This window comes from Colletes latitarsis, chromosome 9 (assembly GCF_051014445.1).
Source record: "Colletes latitarsis isolate SP2378_abdomen chromosome 9, iyColLati1, whole genome shotgun sequence".
NCBI lineage: Eukaryota > Metazoa > Arthropoda > Insecta > Hymenoptera > Colletidae > Colletes > Colletes latitarsis.
Window position 1 is genome coordinate 17,759,707 of NC_135142.1, and position 16,060 is coordinate 17,775,766.

Below are 16,060 nucleotides of genomic sequence, written 5' to 3' on the forward strand. Positions count from 1 at the left end.
CTCCAACAACCTCTCAACGGAAGATTAAATGCAACTGTTTCATATTCACAAGAAAAGAGAAATATGTTAAAATAGAATTTGTAAATTATAAATATGGGTAAAATGACAGTGCATTACTTTTTCCACTTATATTAAGTGCTGTAAATCGGATTTTCGCTGCTGAAATAAGGAAATAGTTGAACTGCGAAATGTTTAGGACCCCAAAGGGTTAAAAGATAGTGTCGTTGATTTAGAAGTATCGAGCGATATAATTATTTAACAGAAATGTTATTGTGATTCGGGTTAAGAGATGTTCTACATACAAATAGCAAAGAGGAGGTCCTTCGACATCCGCGAGCCACTCTCCCCTTCGGCCGGTAACAGCCGGGAGGGTAAAAAAGAGACAAAAACTACCCACTTGCATATCTCCTGTTTCAATTAAAGGAACAACGTTACCGCTTCGGAATCGAACGTTTGTACGCTTGATCGCTCGTCCGCGACTGCTCCTCACAAATCCATCATCGAGACAGACGCAATAAGCGAAAAGGAACCTACAAGGAGACCCGGCGACGCGGCCCAAGTTTCCGGCGCGGGGAAAAAAGAAACGAGAACTGGAACTGGATCGAACGCGTAGCAGAAACGTCGACGACGAGGTGGATTCGGCGAAGAGGCAAGGAAGAACGTCTCGTCTTCGTGTCACCGCGCCCAATAACACGCGAGTAATCACGATTTAATGGCTCAATAACGTCCGTCGCATCGGGCTGCCACGGACCCACGAAACAATTTATCGGCCCTGCCAGTCAATAAATTCAGCTTTTGAGTTGTATACGGGCCTGCGCGCGTAGCCGCGGCGCGCTTAAATCTCAAAGCGGACGGCAACGAATTCGGAGCGACGAATCCGAAAATGACGCGTATAAATTACAAGAAAGATAAATATCCGTTCGAACGCGTCCTGCCAGCCAACTCTGATCCATCTTTCTTCGTCATCGCCATCGCGAATTAATGCCTTCGATGGATTACCATTGGATCGTCAGGTTAAACGACAGTGATTGTGATTAGGCTCGCGAGTGAAATAAAGTGGTCGCCACAATGACCCCTTAATAATAATAGTAACCTTAATATCTAAGAAATGTATATGTGTTTGGACTATGGGAGCGTTATCGTTGGCATCGATGAGTGAAGTACATATTTAAAAGGATCCTCCGTATCGGTGACCTCATTTGTTTATAATATGTAGATGTGAATCGAGAGGGTTCGACTTCGACAGTAGAAAGACACTCTGCATCGAACTCTAGTCGACAGTAGTCACTTATGGTTTTTACTCTCACGTTTTATGTTCCTTTTATGTCAAATAGTTATAGTAATATTAAATAATACAGTTTACCTAGTTATAGTCCGGGCCACAATATAGCGAGATCCTAAACTCGAGTGGGTGTCAAAGTTTACACGTTTCAACTCCCGAAAGAAGTCTTTAATATTTTAATTTACCTGCTTATAATATATGCATCTAGAAAATGAAAAAAGGTAGTGCAGTTACGGACACAGAAAAACATTCAGAAAGGCACCCTCAAGCAAGATGTCATGTACGGCCCTAAGTGCCGCAGCAGGAGTCGGTCCCAACCCTCAAGAGTTTAGTTTACGACCTCGCTATATTTTGGCCCGGACTATACGTTTAAAGTGTTCGAAGCATTCAATTCGACCAGATGCCTGTGACCATCCCTGATATCCTTACAAATATTAATAATAATAATATCGACTCAACTGTAAGAAAACCTAGAGTTAGCTGTTCCCGGTGGAAGGCTCTAGCCCTCGTTTAGGTCATGGTGGGCCATGTGCGCCGGGCCCGAGGACTTCGACGACGCAGGGCCATAAACGAAGGGTCCTTGAGGACATTCCAGCGTGCCCCCCCCCCTCCCCCAAAGGGGACCTTTTTGGAACAAGGGAAAGGCAGTCTTGACTCCAACAACCCTGCGAATTTCCTTGTAGCACCACTTTTTCAAATATATCTCTTACACAACTTTATCTTTTGTCGATGGAAGGTGACCAAAAGATAAATTTTTGTAACACGACCTCGCGACTCGCAAAGAGGGTTGAAATCGTTGTGATTATTAGAAGCACATACGTGGTGTATAATTATGTTTCAAGTTAAATGATAAAGCTTAAAGTAGGAACTAAGGACCTCGAAATAAAAAGATATGTCCCTCTTGGAAACATAAACATGTGGCGACGGATTCGAACAAGTTACAGAACTTTCGAGCTAACCATAAAACAGTCGTTGGTCTGGTTTTTCTCCACCACTCGAGTAACCTAAACGAGAGCCCATTTTCCGATGTGAAAAAAAGTTAGCACGAGACGTTTACTGAATTAGAGCCACCCAAAATTTGCAACGTTTCTTTATGCTTTTAATGAAATTACAAGGCACGAGAGAAGTTTGATAAAATGTTTTTTTTTTGTGAGTGGCTCTAATTCAATGTTACCGGGACTGTAGTTCCTCGCAAAAATTTTGTTTATCCTTAAACAGTAGCGGCCATTGTATAGCCACTACACCCTTGCCAGAGTATGAATGGGAATGGAATGAAAAGCTAGTTTTAAGCTTTCTATTTTTCCATTTTCCCAGGGTCTCGTGCGAGCCTGGTCGTCCTGTTAAACACTTGGCGACCAGAACCGTACGAGGCGCCTGTTTTCCTTCAAGGTTTCGCCTGGGCCTCGGACCACCCCGATCCGGGTCCGGCGAGCCTCTTGACTTTTATGACTTTCTTTCACTAGCTAAACTTTTCCTACGCTAAATATTTTCCAGTTTCGTTTTTCCGTCTTTCTGTCCTATCTCTTTTTCTCTCCCTTTGCTATTAAGGTAAGACGTGTATAAGAAAAAATAGACAGTCCGTTAGATACAGTCTGCTAGAGACGTCGTAGTGAGACAGTCTGGTAAAGACGTCGTCGTAACACAGTCTGGTGAAGACGCGTAATCGCTGTTCATAGTGCAGAGACATATGCTTAACCTACGTGTGGCTGCGTGTGTCCCACATCACTCACGCGCGTAAAGAATAAACGGTAATAATTGTGGGGTAGCTTGGTGAATTATTATTTTACCCCCTAACCCCCTCAAAACCTTAAGTGGATTATTGGCAAGTTTAGCTAATAGTTGTTACATATATGGCAATGTAATTATTTGAAAATTTATGTAATCCTCCATCAGTTCATTGTTTTTAAAATGTTTTAGAGAAAAGTAGATTTCCATTTAACAATTTGGTAAATATCAACGTTAAGTAAAATAATACAGTTGAGATTGAGAGCCCACTTAAGGGTTAAATAACATTTAAACAGCCGAACTCTATATATTTCGGTTAATAAATCTAATATCCTAATAATCTGAGAAGGTCGAGGTTTCGAGGTATGCGAGAGTGTCTTGAAATAACTGATTGTGAGTGGGGAGTGTGAGTGATTGTGTGTGTGTGTGTGTGCTGGGGTGAGACTCCTTAAGGAAGGCCAGTGCATGGTGAGAAAGGTTCAGTTTACTTCGGTGCGTTTTAGAGAGTGCCTGTATCGTTTTGGAGCTATTCGAGGGAATTTTAGAAAGCAAGACGTCAATATGAATTTAGTAAGTAAACAAATAGTAACCAACGATTTAAGTACTGTAAAAACTGATGTATATGCTTTTTTTAACGTTACTGACCCACGAATTATCTAGAAAACGTTTTCTTCGATCTTTGCAATTACATTGAGAATCACTGTGCTAACCTTGTAGTAAAACGAGCCCGTTATCGTAGTAGTACTCGCTTCAATGAATGACCAGTGTCTCTCATCGCAATAATATCAACTCACGGTAATATTACGTTAAACTATTTTGCCAAAAATATATAAATCGTTTATAATTCGTTATTCAAAACACAATCAAAAACCAATTGTTTCTCCACTATACGAATAAAATAGTAATTAATTAATAGGTGTAGAATATTATTGTGTTAAGAGTTTTCATTTTACAAACAAATAATATTATCAAATAATAAACTAATTGTTCCAAACATGTGTGTATATAAAAACTGAATTTTAAAAAATGAGTATTTAAAAAATCCTCGATAGTATAGTGGTTAGTATCCCCGCCTGTCACGCGGGAGACCGGGGTTCGATTCCCCGTCGGGGAGAAATTTTCTTTTTTTTTTAATTTTACTTTTATTTTCGTAATTTTTATTCCTATACTCTGTTTTTGCCGTCTGCTCCAAAATTGTTCTCTCCTGTCATAATACTCATACTTCAAAATGCTTATCTTTATACATTTATAAAAACTGTACCTAACATCAATCGATTACTATTATCTATACTATTATTATTACTATTCTCAAAAATTTTCAGTCACATTTTTCAGTATACAAAATTAATATTCTCGTGCCAACATCAACATACGTTAACCGACACAATTATTATTATTGGCTAATAGATAAATTCCATTAATATTTCTCAGGTTCGTTCGCACGCGTTACAGTTCGACGAAGAAATTCTAATAAAATTGCACGCGTAAGATGATATAATACTTCAACTGTAATTTGCAATACATTTCACGTGTTATATATATATGTAGATATTACACTACTTTATGATAGTAATACTGTACTGAGTGAACACCATAGGCGTTCGTTAAAGGCGAATATAAACCGGCGTCGTAATGGCAGTAGTTTCTCGATCGAGAAAGACGAAGGAAGAAGGTCATTGGTGGCAGAGTCATTAACAGCTGTCGCCTGTTTCGATATTGCTGGATGGAAAAAGCAATTCCACGCTTCTATTCTTCATTAGGTTCGCCCCGACTTTATATAGAGGCCCGTAAAAATTGTCAACGACATGTTTATTGGCTCGTTCACGCAACTATGAACCGATATAGGAGGTCAATGGTATTGCCACGGAAATAGATTATTACCTCCGACAGCTACAATACTTGTATCGATTTTCAATTCGATAACTTTAATCTTGAATATGATACGATTTTATCGAACCGTATGCTAATGCGCCTATAAATGTATTAACAATAGAAAGGTGACTTTTCACCCTTCCACATATTGAACTACGAATGGTATGCATCGATAAACCGGTACAGGTTTGTTTCGATCGATTAAACCCACCACTACAATTATTCGACCCGCGAAAGGGTAAAGCATAAAACGAGACATAGATTGTCCAGTCTTTATTGTAAATTTTAAACCGTACCAAAAAACTCTTATCAAACCAGTTTCCAAAATGTAATTTTAAATCGATTAAAGGGAAAATGACAGTCGTAAGTTTCAAAGTTCTAAATACGAGAATTACTAAATAGAGAATGGCACTATGTTTGCATCCACGCGAAAGGATTAACAGATAATTCGATAGGATCCATAATTCATGTGCTTAGGTTCAATAAAACTGTCACGTCCCTAGCATGTTCTGATCGACGCCCAGTAAAATCAGCACCTAAACGCACGTGTAATCCATCTAGTCGGGTTACAAAGTCGATCCCGTTGACGGTTGATAAGTTAGCCGGATCGAAATTATTGACGAATGATTACACGCAGACGTCAAGGTATCAGATTCAACGCGATCATTCCCTAGAATGAAATGCGAGGGAATGATCCTGCGGCTTCATATGACTGTGCAACCGTTGGCTTCGAACGGTTCGATCCGATGTAAATTTACGGCCAGCACTTGTTTATTTAAGACATACGCAACCGCATCATTGACAAATGTTTAATATTCAATTACACGTCGATCGACCGAGCGGAGATTCCAACTGAATCAACCCCTAAAGATAGTCCGTTATAAATATCGTTTATTCGCGGAGATTAAATCGCAAAGAGTTCAACAAAGGGTATAGCCGAATAAGGGGGTCAAATGTGCCCCCAAACCGAATTGAACGAACGATGGGTCATTCGATAGCTTATCCAAAAAAAACCATGTGTGCAAATTTTTAACTTGAAATCTCGACCGTGGGGGTAGTAATGGGGTGAAAACGAAAATCATGTTTTTGAGCAATTTCTCTTAACCTACTGAGTAAAAAAATGTAAAAAAATTCAGAGACACTTCGGGTACTGGGACACATATTTTGGAAGATTTTCAGATTTTTTGATTGAAGAACCAGGTAGTAAAAAATAAAAAACCACAAAAAATGCCGAAAAATGCCAATTACGTATCGAAGGAGGCCCGGAACTACTTTTATACTTTTACAGTAAACACGTATTGCTATTACTATTATTCTCAATTTTTTTCAGATTTTTCATTTTGGTGCGCCGCAGTGAAAAAAAATAAAAACCGATTTTTTCCTCATTTTCTGCGTATTAGAGTAACTTACACGTTGAATTTTTATGCATTCTTCAATATACGAGTGTTTTGTACACTGTTTAATGTTTCTACACTAAGCAGAATTACATAACAATTGAAAGAAATAAAATAAACCAACCGTTGAGCGCAACATATCCTAAAAAATCAACGATGTTTTCAACAAGGTCGTTGGCGCAGCGTTAGAGTGTCCGACTGTGGAACCGCTGGAATTTTTTTTACCGTAGGTTCGAGTCTTTCTTTGGGACTTAGAATTTTTTTTTATTCATTATTTTTTTTTCCAAATTCTAACTATATAACAATGGTTTATATTTATTTATAAATATTCTAAAGGCATTTTACAAATATTTTAACCTGAAATATCTATAAATATAATTTTGGAGCGTCTTTGCGTCCTTATTTTTTTTGTCAACCACGATTATTGTTTAACATCTCTTGAACTGAAATTAATATGAAATGTTAGTTTTCAAATCTCTTACCTTTGACTATTGTGAATGGATTAGAACAGAAGATTCTATACTGGCTTACTATTACTTCTTCTCCCCCTTCGATCAAGCAGATCTTTCCTTTTTTTTCTCTTTCTTTGATAAATATGAATGTTTGCTACAGAGTAACTTGCTAAAGAGTGACTAATAACGAAAAATAATCTTACGAAAAAAACGATTCCTAATAACTACAATGTACCAGAAAACTGTGTCATAAACCGAATTCTCAAATCACTTTGGATTTTAACAGTATATTATATATTGCTATAGTTTAACAATATGTATCCTTAATTTTTTTGAAGTTATTTTTAAATGATGTGGAGATAAGAAAATCATCCTATGCAAAAATCGCTCCAAAATTATATTTATAGATATTTCAGGTTAAAATATTTGTAAAATGCCTTTAGAATATTTATAAATAAATATAAACCATTGTTATATAGTTAGAATTTGGAAAAAAAAATAACGAATAAAAAAAAATTCTAAGTCCCAAAGAAAGACTCGAACCTACGGTAAAAAAAATTCCAGCGGTTCCACAGTCGGACACTCTAACGCTGCGCCAACGACCTTGTTGAAAACATCGTTGATTTTTTAGGATATGTTGCGCTCAACGGTTGGTTTATTTTATTTCTTTCAATTGTTATGTAATTCTGCTTAGTGTAGAAACATTAAACAGTGTACAAAACACTCGTATATTGTAGAATGCATAAAAATTCAACGTGTAAGTTACTCTAATACGCAGAAAATGAGGAAAAAATCGGTTTTTATTTTTTTTCACTGCGGCGCACCAAAATGAAAAATCTGAAAAAAATTGAGAATAATAGTAATAGCAATACGTGTTTACTGTAAAAGTATAAAAGTAGTTCCGGGCCTCCTTCGATACGTAATTGGCATTTTTCGGCATTTTTTGCGGTTTTTTATTTTTTACTACCTGGTTCTTCGATCAAAAAATCTGAAAATCTCCCAAAATATGTATCCCAGTACCCGAAGTGTCTCTGAATTTTTTTACATTTTTTTACTCAATAGGTTAAGAGAAATTGTTCAAAAACATGATTTTCGTTTTCACCCCATTACTACCCCCACGGTCGAGATTTCAAGTTAAAAATTTGCACACATGGTTTTTTTTGGATAAGCTATCGAATGACCCATCATTCGTTCAATTCGGTTTGGGGGCACATTTGACCCCCTTATTCGGCTATACCCTTTCCTGGTTTTTAGCTTCATCCACAAAACTGATCTTTATAGTCTGCAAAATATAATTACAATAATTTGCATGGGATTATTTTTATCGTATAAGAGATCAATTTTGAGAGTAAAATTGCAAATAATTTTATTTTAAGAATATTCTGCTTTACAATAATTTGAATCGAGGGGCGAGTAAATATTTTAGTGTTATGAGCAATTTTTACAAAATTCTTTACTAATTCGACTATCTTGCCTCGTCTTGAATTACTAAAGGATTTGACGCAAGTAAGAAAACTTAGTTTGCTTTTAATACGAAGTTTGTTTACCTTCCGATTTCCAGAACCTAATTTCCACAGACACGTACTGAAAATTTGATGTTTCACGTACAACTTTCTAATATTAGCTCGTGCTGTTCGTGCGCCGGTCTTTGAGAGCGAAGATCTCGTTTTGCTTCGAATCGCGTTCTGCTTGCTCGAACGGGAAATTAACTCGGACGGCTTCGCGGCTACGGGGCGCAGTGCAATTCGTTTGGTGTAATTTATGGTCTGACAGTACCGAGAGGGGATTCGTTCGGCCGACTGTCACATGATTTTTCGATGATAATTGCTCGACAGAGGCGTAAATTTTGACAAGCTTTAAACTCACTTTAAGCTCCTTGGACGCCGAACCCGATCGAACTGTACAGAATTGTGAATTTCGACTGTACAGAATTGTGAATAGTGTCGACCTTGACGTTTATCAACTTTGAGAGAAAAATATTATTTTTTCTTCTTTAAACAAAACATTTAAAGAGAAAAGAAACTGGTACAGTTCTTGCACTCTGAATAACTGTAACAATAAGAACTTCAAATTTATTTTAAACATATTCCGTATTGTTGTATTCCCGTTGATCACTCTTTATTACCGTCAGACAGACTAACAACGTACAAAAACAATTGGTTATTCGTAGTTTTAGACTAAACTTTATGTGTTCGTGAAACTGCCAAAAATCAAAATCTGTCTTTAGGGAAAAACGCGGGATATACAGTTCGACCACCTCTGGGAAAAATTTTAATGGGAGATTCTAGAGGCCAAAATAAGACGAACATCAAGAATACCAATTTCTTGATTGAGGCTTCGTTAAGAAGTTATTAATGTTTAAAGTTCCATACCGACCGGAAAATTTTTCGGCGAAAAAAAAAAATTTCAAATCGTTTTGGAAAAAATATTTTTGGTTGTGGGGGTCAATTACAAGCATTTTTGGTCAATAGACATACCCCCGAAATCCTACTCAGTTTCGAGAAAAAAATTCCTTACCGAAAATACATTGTGAGGCCAGAAATGGTGCCCTGAAATTTCATGCGATTCTTTAAAACGTTATAACTTCTGAACGGATTGAAGGATTTTAATGTTTAAAAAGCCAAATAACGCGTATTTTAGAGGAGAATATGTAGAAATTGCAAAAATATTCGAAAAATTGATCCTTGTTTCCGTAAAATGAGAAAAACTCCATAAAAATGGTCCAATTTTCAAACGACCCTAACTCCTACAATAGTGAATATATTTCAATCAAACTTTTTTCTGAAGTAGAGCTCATGGATATCTACAAAAAAATATTGGACAACTTTTCTATAGGATGTCAAATAAATTTACTAAAAATCAAAAACGAATATTTAGGAAGAATCGACTGGGGGTAGGTGCCTAAATTTTTCGGCGAAAATGAAAAGTTTTAAATCGTTCTGAAAAAATTATTTTTGGTTGCAAGGATCAATTAAAATCATTTTTGGTGAATAAACATACCCTCGAAATCTTCCACATTTTCGAGAAAAAAATTAATTATTGAAAATATAATGTCTGACTAACTGTTTGTTATCATGAAAGTTGAAAAGTTTCAAATCATTCTGGAAAAATTATTTTCGGTTGTGGGGGTCAATTACAATCCTTCTTTGTGAATAGATATACCCCCAAAATCCTACGCACTTTCGAGATAAAAATTCGTGTAGATGGACAAATTTTATTAATAATTTTTAACAATAATTTTTGTCTTATTTTGGCCTCTAGAATCTGTCATTAAAATTTTTCCCAAGGGTGGCCGAACAACCTGCATTTGTAGGGTTGGAAAAGTTAGAAAGGTTGTGGAAAAAGGGCAAGACAGAGAGAGCTTCCAAAAATGAATCAGTGGTCAAGGTTCGCGTGTAAGTCAGGATAAACGATGAAATCACCAAGGAAAGAAATTTGGGTTGTTTCTGTAGTTTTGTATGAAGAAGATATGCGTATTGCATTTACAATCTGTCAAATATAACAGTAGATTAAAGATTAGAAAAAAACAGTGCCATGGAAATTAATTGACATGGAGGGGGAAGGCTCTCGAACGATCCTGAACGGCCAATACATTCTACCTAAACCTAACCACGCAACAAAATTAATTTGTCAGGTCAGAGCCTCTGCAAACATGTTGCATAGCTGTCGAAATTAATTTTTACGATACCGTCTGTCGATAAACTAATTTCGAGTGAACCGAGGTGTCCGCGAATCTGGCGTGTTTAATTCGCGCAGCAACAAGTTTCGGTCAAGAAAAGTGAGACAGATAGAGGGAGAGATATCAGCCCGGGGCAAAGAACACGCGTCTCGGGATAAATTATTGTCTTAGCAATATCGTGGCAGCCGTTTCGCCATGGGCAATGGTGAGTTATGCGTCGTTTATGTCCCGTAAAGCTCTGTAGAAAGCACGGAGGCATTTGTCGCGTCGCGATACAGGCATGCGGCGGTCCGTTTCATTTGCCGCCGATAAAACTGCCCTTAGGCTCGCTAACCATTATCGTGATCACCGTTTTCAGTAATTTACTGGGGTGTCATGCTGCGTCTACGTTCGCGCAAAAACCACCAACGTTTAATACGACGCGGGGAACATCGCGGTTGCCCCAACTTCCCTATCGAACGTTTAATTAATTTATTAAAAATAAAGCTGACTACACCGGAATCAATAAATAACGAATTAATTTCCATTCCACCGATTCTCTTTTACTCTAAATTAGCAGAATATCTATTTTTTCTATGGTGATTAGAGAATGATTTTTTACATGAATTGCAAATTACGTACCCTACCGGCGAATTTATCGTGAATCATTTGAATCTGCAGTGTCAGTATACAGTATTCGATGTTTCCATCGTCAAGAGTGGGAACTATTCCTCTACAAAGTTGGGCAATTTGTCGACCAAAGGGTAATTACTCGCCAACGAAATAATTCTCCGTTCGACGAACAAATAAATAAAAATTATGGAAATTAGATTAGAAGATACGGAGGGACCATTTTCTTTTAGAAACGATCTCGCAATCGGACGCTGTCACGTCTCACGAACTTTTCAAAAATTCAACTCGACTGTCTAGCGAACTCTAACGTCTTCCGAATTCCTCTCAAAGACAAATCTCGTTTCGCGTCGTTCCCCGTGCGAGTTTAAAGGTTTCTTTTCGCTCGTGCCCGTGCAAACGGGGCCACGTAGGCGTGGGCGTTCCCATCGACATCGGAAAGCAATGCCACGACGACGCTGTTCACGAGGAATCGACCAACGATGATTTACGACACGCGTGAATTTCGTCTCGCGTGCCTCCACGTACTCGCGAGCGTCTTCGTCTCGGATCGCCGACCATTTCGGTTGTTCGCATACCGAGGGCCCCCGAAGTTATGTAGATTTATCTGCGCATCGATGCTTTAACGCAGACCTGCCTCGAGACGAATCGATCCTCGACCACGACTGGCCGAGATCCGATAAGAAGATCTAGTATCGCGAACTTTGCAAGGCTACTGCAATCGAGCACTTTTTCAAGAATTTGGCGAACCAAGAACGACCGTGTTTCAGCGAACGATATTTCCTCGAGGCTGTTTCTTTCAATGTTGTAGCAAAAATTAGATACCTTTCTGTTCTATCTGATTTTTCACGAAAAATAATTGATACACGAAATCCTGGGCGTTTGAAAGTAATTCTAAATGTTGGAGCACCTGTACGAACGATATTGGGATTGAAATTGAAATTATATTTTTCTCGGAATTTTGTTCGACGCGGAGAGTAATAAAATACCGTTTGTTTGTTTGTTCTTAAGTGCTAGAAATTATTTTATTCCATATCGCCGATATTAATGTCGAAATTAATTAGCACGGTTTAGAAGATTTTCGCGGGACTTGGAAAGCTCGCTAGTTATTATGCCGTCCAGTACGCGCTCAAATAATCCTTCGTTTTATGCGTAAAAAATACAATAATTAACGACGCGCAGATTTCGTATAATTATTCGTATAATCTGGGAATTGTTGGAACAATTATGGAAATAATAATTGTGGGCGAGATCGTGCCGCTGTGAAATTCAAACGAAAGCAATGGAGCAAATTTAATTCACGGATTCTCGAATAACTGAACGGTTGACAAACGCCGGATACGATTCGTTTTAATTGAAATTTAAATTTCATTTCCATACATTTTATGAATCGTTAATGTAACCACCAGCCAAGTCTTTCAACCCCGACCAATTATTATTTCGTTTGTGCGAGCGTGAAGACCTGCGCTTTGTGCGGTTTTTTCCCCCGCAAATTTATACAACGGTGAAATACTTTGTTTTCGCGATTACGTTTTAATACACTCTGCTGTAATTTCAATACGCTTTGGTTTCCACTCTGCCTATTATAATGGAAAATAATAGCATTGTTCGTAAAATTCCTAGCATCAATTCGATTTCCTGAATAAATTCAGTTAACCACAGACTCGATACTGACAAATACAAACGCGAAACTTAAAATGATTTACGCGTTATCGAAGCATTGTTTAATTTATGAAAATCGTAAATTGTCTTTCCTGCGAATTACAATTGAAAATTAATTAAGCATATATCCGGAAACGATAATCGGCCGGGTGAAATTGTCTGGATTACAAAACAAATTAATTTCGCGAATAAAATGTGCACTTTTCGAATTGCGAGGGAAATTTAATTTTCAGTCCCAAAAAATCTTCCCAACAATTTCACATTTTCTCGAATCGTTCTCGTTCGAAAACATCGCGTTTCTCCAATTTTGCGCTCGTCCAAGGACTCTTTCTTCGCGATGGGCGCCTCGTTTTACTTTCAACAGCGACGCGTAACGCGATAAATAACGTAATTTGGCAAACGCACCGTTTGTCCGTGAAACACTAACGAGTTATCTCGCGTGTGCGTGCGTATCGCGACTGCGGGAGCAATTTCAAAATCCTGATTTGGTGCCATCGACCGGGTTTACCTTTGATTATCGCGTCCGATCTCGCGGCCAACAACAAGCCGACACCGCAAACGCCATGAATCGCGTTCAACGTCGAAACGATTTCGATTCGCCTCGCAACCAGCAGCGTTTACATTTCATTTTGGGAACCGTTCGCGCGAGTGCTTCCACAGACCACTTCCGTCGTTGAATCTTTCATTCGACGGCACGCGAGGAAGTTTGCATTTTCGTCACTGTCTGTGGGACCGAGCGTTGTAATTGAGTTGTAAATTCGTTATCCCCGGAGAAACGTTTTGAAATTTTCAACGTTGTTTCGGGCTCTAATCGCGCCTCAGTGTATTCCCGGCTCCGCGACGAAACCGGTTTCTTAAAATTAATAACATCGCATTCGATTCGTTGCTTATTCTTAAACGCGAACTCAAGAAAGCTGTATAATAATTATGACTAGACTGCGGATGTTAATAAAATATGGCAAAAAATGTAAGTGACATATGTCAAATATCTGTCAATACTATACAAAATATATTCAAAATATGTTCAAATAATTTTATTATTTAAACATAATAATAATCGATTATAATTTAAATTACAATGTATTACGAATATCTTATCAATATTGTCAAGAGTCAGTTGATGACGTTTATCGCTTAAAGTCAATTTATCAGCTGAGAACGAACGCTCAACATTACAAGATGTGATTGGAGCATATTTGAATTTGCAGAATTAGCATGCTGTAATTGTTTTAGGTACTTCAACAATTTGACCTCATAAAATTCGTTTTCGTAGAACCTATCTGTCAAGAATACTTTAGAATTACTAATTAATATTATTCATAGCATCTATGAACTGTCTATGTAGCAATCTGACCTAAAATTTGTTTTCGTAGAACCTATCTGTCAAGAATACTTTATTTTCCTATCATTAATACCTTATTAATGATTCACCACGGATAAATACATGTATAAATAGCTATGTCAACATTTCTGCCACGTCATAGATGTTCGGAAGCATATAAGTATTAATTTTATGAAAAGAAATGCAGTAAACATACATGACATATGTTTTTATAAGAAATATGCAAAACATATGCCACAGACATGGCAGAAATTACAACATAGTTATTTATACATCTCATGTTTACCTATAGTGAATCATTAACACTAGATTTAATTAAAATACGATTTTTCTTTTAATTAGAATATGTATTCATGCCATTGCATCAATCAAATTCAACATAAGTTGTTAAAAAATAATATTTACGTGTTCTGCAATTTTAAATATGGAATCTGACATCTAGTAAATTTAGTGTTAATAGTAACAGTTCATAGATGCTACGAATAGTATTAATCAAAAGTAATTACAAAATAAAAAATATATTTTTAAGGATCTCTAGCGATGAAACAAACTTCTATTTAGGTCCCACTCTTTTATCTATTTCCTAGAAATATATGCATTTGCATAAACATCTGCAGTCTAATTATGACAAATACCTGCGATGGAAGATTTCCTTATAAATTAGCTATTCGTCCATATTAAGTTTCCACGACTCACCTGAAACAGAAAAAGAACAATTACGTGACGGATGAATTCTAATTTCAGACGCGGATTTAAATAATCGGGATCATTGTTTTCGCTCGACGGAATCCTTTCTGGGCAACGAATCCTTACGACGCGGTCCTTCGTCTTCCCTTTCACTTTCTCCAGGTCGCTTCGAAGACCTTTCCGTTTACGAGAACCCTTACCGGTTCCGTGGTAGTAAAGTGAGTCATGACCGTGAATCATCGGGATGGCTCCGTCGTGTTCATCGCGACCCGCACTGACCGCGAAATATGAGGAGGAACGCTTTTTCTGGCGCGAAACAACGAAAATGCTCGGTGCATCCTTCGATATCTCGATCGTTGGAAAATAATTTTAGAAAATTTTCGACCGGTACAGTGAATAAAAAATTAAAGGAACGCTTCGTCGACGATATTTGCCAGGATCCGTTCGGAAATTTTAAACCGCCTTCCGATTCTTTCTGCTTCTTTTGGTCGCGTCTCCTGCGGCGTACGCTTCGAAAATGCACTCTCGCGGCGTCTAATGACCCATCCGTGATCCCTGGCCACCGTGGCCGATCGCGCGTGAAATATTGTCGCCAATAAAGGACCTCGTTATTATTTATGACGGTCGGACGAATTCGCAGGATACAAGCTGCGCGACACCGCGGCTAATGTCGCTCTCTGTGTCGCGTGACAGAATTAAAATGGCCGCGTGCGGCGTGCATAATCGTTTTTTCTCGTGCAGGTGATCCGGCCCGATCACTGAATCGGTGCTCGTTCCATTCGGCTGCTCGCGGAGATTTTTTAACGAGACGGCGTAATAGCTCGCGCAAACAAGCGAAGAACGATTGGTAGTATCGGCGTAGAAAGTTCAAGATTTTTCGAAATAGGTACACGGGTATGCAGATTTCAGGAAAGAGAAATAACGGATTACTCGATCGTGTACAAACGGTGTTTGTCTCTTTCAAAAAGAGAAAGTTTTCTTTTATTTAGAAAAACTATCGAGACACAAGTCAAGAGAGTGCAGTGCCCCTTCCTTGGCTTACTTAGACAATGAATAGGACCGATTTTCGTCACTGACCTTTCTTCATTCTGACAGTTTCTTCCGAACTGAACAGACGTGCTGTTGGTTTGTCTCTTTCAAAAGAGGAAATTTTCTTTCTTTGACAAAAACCATCGTCGCGTGTGTTGCGTTTCGTGTTTCGAGATACAAGTCAAGAGGGTGCAGCTGTGTCCCTTCCTTAGCTTGTTTAGCCAAAGAATAGGACCGATTTTCGTCACTGACCTTTTCATTCTGGATGTTTCTTTCAAACTGTGCAGACGTGTCTTCCAAGTGTTTCAAATAATATTAAAGCTTAGT

General features: G+C 38.0%; 1 protein-coding gene and 1 non-coding gene across 2 annotated transcripts in view; one reads left to right on the forward strand and one right to left on the reverse strand.

The window, feature by feature from the left end:
- Positions 1-16,060, reverse strand: part of LOC143345741 (mannosyl-oligosaccharide 1,2-alpha-mannosidase IA-like) — an 831,836-nt gene that overhangs the window by 580,262 nt on the left and 235,514 nt on the right. The window lies entirely within an intron of this gene.
- Positions 4,050-4,121, forward strand: Trnad-guc (transfer RNA aspartic acid (anticodon GUC)). The gene has a single exon. It is a non-coding gene; the product is annotated as a tRNA-Asp (tRNA).